This window comes from Prionailurus viverrinus, chromosome E1 (genome assembly GCF_022837055.1).
Source record: "Prionailurus viverrinus isolate Anna chromosome E1, UM_Priviv_1.0, whole genome shotgun sequence".
In the NCBI taxonomy this organism is placed as follows: Eukaryota; Metazoa; Chordata; class Mammalia; order Carnivora; family Felidae; genus Prionailurus; species Prionailurus viverrinus.
In genome coordinates this window covers 23,470,049-23,477,403 of record NC_062574.1, presented here as the reverse complement: position 1 = coordinate 23,477,403, position 7,355 = coordinate 23,470,049, and the positions used below count along the sequence as shown (strand labels likewise).

Below are 7,355 nucleotides of genomic sequence, written 5' to 3'. Positions count from 1 at the left end.
AGAGCTTTTTGTTCAAAATGTCGGTGTTTGCATGATTTACAGTATAATTAACCAGCCTTGTAGCACCAGAAAACTGGCTCCCTTAACTATTCATCATTTTCCAGTGACTTCAGATCATCAACTCTACTGGGAGGAAATACCTCCTCCTTAGAGATGTAAAAATATGATGTCCCTGATCATCCCCATAGATAGAATGTGATCTAGCCTTATATACCTATTGCTTTTCAGATCTAAGGGATTTTTCCTTCATTATTTTTGACATTACTACTGTTGGTGCTAAAATCTAATTAAATACACATGTACAAAATCTAATCTACTTAAGAAGGATTTCATTATTCAATTGCTTATAATCACCAGAACACATTTGCTAAGATATAATTGTGCTGCTTAAAAGACATACAAAGTCTAGTAGCCCAGAATCTAAAACAAAAATACCTATATGGATAAATACGTAGTGAACATTATCACAAAAATTACTTTAAAGCTCTATATTAGAACTTTACCACGTATCTTAAAAACTTCAAATATGTTTACTTTTGGTCTAGTTATCCTACTTCTAAGAATTCACCCTAAATATATACCTCCAACAATATGGAAATACATATGCTCTAGGTCAATTATTGCTGCATTGTTTGTATTTACAAAATATTGAAGACCATCTAAATGCCCATTTATAAAAGAATGGTTGGATAACCTATGATATAAGCACAAAATAGAGCACTCTACATCTGTTAGAAAGAATGTGGTAGATGTCTGCATACAGATGTGAAATGATTTCTAGTATATATTGTTTAATGAAAAAAGCAAAACATAAAAGAGAATGCTACCTTTGTGTTAAGAAAAAAAGGAAAGTGAGAAAATAGGCCTGTGCCTGCTTTTTGGTCAAAAAGGAAAACAGGAAAGATACACCAGAGACTAATGAGATTGGTTATTTACCAGAGGTGGGTGGGAATGTGATTGAAAGGGTGAGGAGGGTGGACACTAAGCAGAAGATGGAAAATGACATTTCTTTTGAAGATTCCTTTTTGTATGGTTCTTTTAGAGCCATGTTCATGATTCGTATATTGAGGAAAAAAAAGAAACACACACACACACGCAAATAAGGGAAACCCTAACAACGGAATACAAACAAATCAAACTACATTTCAAATGAATAATAAAATCACACTGAAATGTAGGTGTGAGGGTTGGGAGGGAACTAATTCAAGCCAAATAACTTAAGAATACAATTTTTAAAAAACTGTATATTCTCAGACTACAGAAAAAATGAACTATAAATGAATATTAAACTTTGTGGGTTTGGGGGCGCCTGGGTGGCTCAGTCGGTTAAGCGGCCGACTTCGGCTCAGGTCATGATCTCGCAGTCTGGGAGTTCGAGCTCCGCGTCGGGCTCTGTGCTGACAGCTCAGAGCCTGGAGCCTGTTTCAGATTCTGTGTCTGCCTCTCTCTGACCCTCCCCCATTCATGCTCTGTCTCTCTCTGTCTCAAAAATAAATAAATGTTAAAAAAAAAAAACACAAAAACTTTGTGGGTTTGTTTTTACAATGGTTAGTTTTTTTGTCTTTGTTTTTGTTTGTTTTTGGTAGCAATTCTAGAACTTCTTGCCGTGTATTCTGGGATTGGGTAAATGAGTAAAAATATTATGAACAATGGAATTCAATTTTCTCACTGAGAGAAAAGAGAGTTACAAATAGGGAAAGAGAGAAGAGTAGAATATATCTTGTAATAATGGATTAGAATTGGACAAGACAGTTCAAACTCATGGTGTTTAACATAGTAGATATGGATATGTGTGGATAGATGTGGATATAATTTCCTAGCTCTGTCCACTGAGAAATCTCAGAAGCAATAACGTCCCAGGAGTAATAAGCACACTGGGCACCCAGAATGTGGTTTCTAAATCCTGTTTGCTACTGAAAGGAGCCAGAGCTCCTTGAAGAATTGGCTGATTCTAGAGCTTGAGCTGGGAAGGAATATGATGAACCTCATATTATGCATCATTTTAAGCTACTAAGTTAGGAAGCGCTCAAACAATGGTGGGGCATGTCCAAATGATAAACAGCCATACTGAAAAGTCTCCAACCAGCCAAATCTGGGACAATTAAGCATAAAAATAAAAAATAATAGTAACATAGTACCACCTATGGACTAAAATAAGAATATAAAAACATATAAGTAAATAAGAGAGTAAATAACAAATGTGGGAGAAGGGAAAGTGAGTCCTTACAGTAGAATGGTAGCTAATAAATGTAGAAGGAATGATGGGATTAGAAAATCACTATTTGGCAACCATCATAGTAATAGTTGAATTGGTAGAGGATGGTTAAGCTAGTGGGTGACATTTGGATGAGAAACAGGATATTTACATAGTTACAAAGTATGCTGTCACAAAATATTAACTAACTACAAAGGGAAAAGTAGTAAATTTATAGTGGTAAAATATGAATTTTGGGAAATCTTGGTGAAGATTACAGGGATTTTTTTTACTATTTTTACAACTCTTCTGTAAGGTTGAGATTATATAAAAATTAAAAATAAATGGTAATTAAAACACCTCCAAGGAGTTTGCTAAGCTACGGCAAGACAAAAGCTGTAATCAAAGCATAGCAAGTTGATTCTGCCTGCCTCCTTAGCCATCAATTTGGAGAGGGGAGTGGTGGGAGGTCAAAAATCTTATTAGATGTTTCCTTGGACAAAATTTTAAGAAAATATTTTGGTCATTTTTTATTTTAGATTTTATTTTTTGTAAGTAGCCTCTACCGACATCCAAGGTGGGGCTCAAACTTACAACCCTAAGATCAAGAGTTGCATGCTCTAATGACTGAGCCAGCCAGGTGCCCTAAAAATATTTTGTTTTGAAAAGCTGTAAACCTGTTGGAAAAGAGTTTTTGATAGCATTTTTAAAAACTTCCTGTTATTACCAGAGACAAATTCTGTTTCTAGTTATTAAAAAAAGCAATTGGATTTTTTTTTCTTTCCTTTTACACAGAAATAAGTAAAAAGATCATTGAAAAGAACTGTCCTGGGGAGAGGGGAACCCGACGGCCTGAGGACCCAACTGCACATCCAAGTTGTTTGAACTCTGAGCCTCTTGTAGTCCTGATGAACAATTTCACTTTCCTCAAGTTTGTAACAGTTGGAACTTCAACAGCTGTGGGTCTATGCACTTTGGGACCAGTCAACACGGTGCAGAGTTCAAAGTGCTAAGAGACAAGAGATCAAAATGGCTTCCAGAGGAAAGACAGAGACAAGTAAATTAAAGCAGCGTTTAGAGAACTAAATTGGAAGAAGAAAGTTGAACAGACTAATGCAGCAATTACAAGCTCTGGAGGAATGCAAAGAGGAAGGTGATAGAGATGAATATGAAGAAACCAAAGAGGAAACTCTGGAACAACTAAGTGAATTTAATGATTCAACGGAGAAAATTAAAAAGTCTGAAAATACGACTTTGTGATAGATGAGCTAAGTGGAAAGCAACTGCTAAGTGGAGAGCAACTGGAAGGCAGCTATCAGCCAGGCCTTTAAAACTCTGGAGGTTTTCAGGGGTGTCTGGGTTGCTCAGTTGGTTAAGCCTAGGACTTTGGCTCAGGTCACGATCTCAAAGTTCTCAAGTTCAAGCCCTGCATCAGGCTCTCTGCTGTCAGTGCAAAGCCCACTTCAGATCCTCTGTCCCCCTCTCTCTCTGCCCTTCCCCTGCTTGCTCACACTCTCTCTTTCAAAAATAAATAAACATCAAAACAAAACAAAACAAAACAAAACCTTGGAGGTCATCAGATTATTTGCAAAGAAACAACCAGGACAGGGGCATCTGGGTGACTCAGTCAGTTAAGCGTCTGACTTCAGCTCAGGTCATGATCTTGCAGTTCATGGGTTTGAGCCTTGCATCGGGCTCTGTGCTGATGCCTCAGAGCCTGGAGCCTGCTTCAGATTCTGTGTCTCCCTCTCTCTCTCTCTCTCTGCCCCTCCCCAACTCCTGCTCTGTCTCCCTCTCTCTCAAAAATTAAATAAACATTAAAAGAGAAAGAAAGAAAGAAAGAAAGAAAGAAAGAAAGAAAGAAAGAAAACGAATGAACCAGGGCACCTTCAGACAAGGTGAGCAGGGATGGATGGAGATCTCATGGCAGGAAAGTTGGAAAGAGGCCTGTACACTCAAGACAAAGTGGAGATACTAGCAGCTCTCAGGAAACTTAGGGAGAAGCTGACTGCAGGTGATGAGGCTTCTTGTCAGCACATGCAGGTGCTACACTCAGCCAGTTTGAGAAAGTCTCTACAGACCTTGGCTTTGGAGACAAAGTTCTTGCACTGGCAAGCTCTGAGTTTGAAAAAACAAAAACATGACATGGTGTGGAACCTTGGGACATTGATCACATTCTTGTTATTCTAGGGATTTTGAATCATTGCAAAGAAATCACGAGATTCTTGAATGCATTGATAACCTAAGAAAAGGTGACAGAAAAACATACTTGTGGCTCCTGGTTATACCCTTCATCATTGTGCTTTGTGTAGGGCTACCTGCCTGAGTGATCCTAGACTTTTGGAGATGAGGGATCCATTGGGCCTTATTCATTATGTCTTGTGTGTTTGAGAGAGAGTACAGAAAAAAGTTTCTCTGTTTTTATTAAGCCTTCATGTTTTTTTTAAATGTTTATTTTTACTTTTGAGAGAGAGAGAGAGAGAGCGCGCGCGAGAGAGCAAGTGGGGGAGGGGCAGAAAGAGAGGGAGACACAGAATCTGAAGCAGGTTCCAGGCTCTGAGCTGTCACCACAGAGCCCAACGTGAGGTTCAAACTCACGAGCCATCAGATTGTGACCTGAGCTGAAGGCAGACGCTTAACCAACTAAGCCACCCAGGCACCCACAAGCCTCCTTGTTTTTAAGTGCTGAGAGTAAATGAAAAGATGTGAACTAAAAAGGAAAAAAACAAAACAAAAAAAAAAACCCCACAAAAAAACAAAAAAACAAAACAAAACAAAAAAAGTGCTGGTAATGAGGTGATAATACTTCTACTATCACAGCTTGCCAGATACTATTCTAAATATTGTTCATATATTAATTTATTTAATCTCACAGCAACCCTGCATAGTAGACCCTATTATTAGACTCAGTTTACAATCGACAAAACCAAGGTTCTCAACCTTTCTTGATTAACTGTGGTCTTCAAGTCTTAGTAATTTTTTCATGACAACTAACACCAAAGGAAATACCTAGTAATTCCACTTGTTAAGTTGTTAGATCCAAATATCTTTTTTTCTTTTAATTTTTTTTTAACATTTATTTATTTTTGAGACAGAGAGAGACAGAGCACGAACGGGGGAGGGTCAGAGAGAGGGAGACACAGAATCTGAAACAGGCTCCCGGCTCTGAGCTGTCAGCACAGGGGCCCGATGCGGGGCTCGAACTCACGGACCGCGAGATCGTGACCTGAGCCGAAGTCGGTGCTCAACCGACTGAGCCACCCAGGCGCCCCTAGATCCAAATATCTTAACACATATTTATGATTTCACAATTGAGTAGCCATTAAAATACATACAAATTGAAAGAGCGAATAGTATTCTTATTTCATTAAAAATTTTTTAATGTTTATTTATTTTGAGAGAGAGAGACAGAACGTGAGCAGGGGAGGGACAGAGAGATATGGAGACAGAATCGGAAGCAGGTTCCAGGCTCTGAGCTGTCAGCACAGAGCCCGACGTGGGACTGGAACTCATAAGCTGTGAGATCATAACCTGAGCCAAAGTCAGATGCTTAACTGACTGAGCCACCCAGGTGCCCCTATTTCATTTTTAAATAGTCAAATTACTTGCTAATGGGAGATGTGAGGCTGTTGGGTGCTGCACAACTTCTCCAACCTTGAGCTCATAATGGACACCACCATACTCATTTCCTGCTCCATACTGATGGTATTCATGCAGTACTTGCTTTTCATCACAGCAAGTGCAGAAAACTCATCTTTGCAAAGATATGACATCATTAAAAGAGTAAGTTTAATGTTGAAACCATAATCTACCTCATACTAGAAGTTCACATAATTTAACAGATGTTGAGTATCACTATGTTGCCCTTAAAAAATTTAATTATATGTTTCTAATAAAGACCATATATGAAAGCCCCACAGTGAATATCACACTCAATGGGGAAAAACAGAGCTTTCCCCCTAAGGTCAGAAACAAAACAAGGATGTCCACGCTCATCACTTTTATTCAACATAGTACTGGAAGTCCTAGCCACAACAGGCAGACAACAAAAAGAAATTAAATTCATCTGAACTGGTAAGGAAGAAGTAAAACTTTCACTATTTGCAGATGACATGATACAATATATAGAAAACCCATAAGACTCCACCAAGAAGCTACTAGAACTGACAAATGAATTCAGTAAAGTCACAGGATATAAAATCAATGTACAGAAATCTGTTGAATTTCTATACACTAATAATGAAGCAGTAGAAAGAGAAATTAATAAAACAATCCCATTTACAATTGCATCCAAACTAATAAGATACCTAAGAATAAACCTAAGTAAAAGACCTGTATTCGGAAAACTATAAACATTGATGAAAAAAATTGAAGTTGACACAAAGAAATGGAAAGATATTCCATGCTCATGGACTGGAAGAATAAATACTGTTAAAATGTCTATACTACCTAAAGCAAACTACAGATTTAATGTAATCCCTATCAAAATACAAACAGAATTTTTCACAGAACTAGAGCAAACAATCCTAAAATTTGTATGGAACCACAAAAGGCCCTAAATAGCCAAAGCAATTTTGAAAAAGAAAAGCTAAACTGGAGGTATCACAATTCCAGATTTCAAGTTATATTACAAAGCTGTAATAATCAAAACAGTATGGTGCCGGCACAAAAATAGACACATTGATCAATGGAACAGAATAGAAAACCCAGAAATAAACCTACAATTATATGACCAAGCAGGAAAGAATATCCAATGGGAAAAAGCCTCTTCAACAAAAGGTATTGAGAAAACTGGTCAGCTACATGTGGAAGAATGAAATGAGACCACTTTCTTACACCATCCACAAAAGTAAACTCAAAATGGATTAAGGACCTAAATGTAAGACCTGAAACCATAAAAATCCTAAAAGAGAGCATGGGCAGTTATGTCTCTGATATCAGCCATAGCAACATTTTTCTAGACATTTCTCCTGAGGCAAGGGAAATAAAAGCAAAAATAAACTATTGGGACTATATCAAAATAAAAAGTTTCTCCACTCAAAGGAAACAATAAAACTAAAGGCAACCTATGGAATGGGAGAAGATATTGCAAATGACATATCTGATAAAAGATTAGTATCTAAAATATATAAAGAACTTATACAACTCAACACCCAAAAAA

The 7,355-nt window shown here is 37.5% G+C and overlaps 1 pseudogene; it reads left to right on the top strand.

Moving 5' to 3' along the window:
- Positions 1–3,094: 3,094 nt before the first annotated feature.
- On the top strand, positions 3,095–4,364 carry LOC125152092 (protein LZIC-like; annotated as a pseudogene).
- Positions 4,365–7,355: the final 2,991 nt, after the last annotated feature.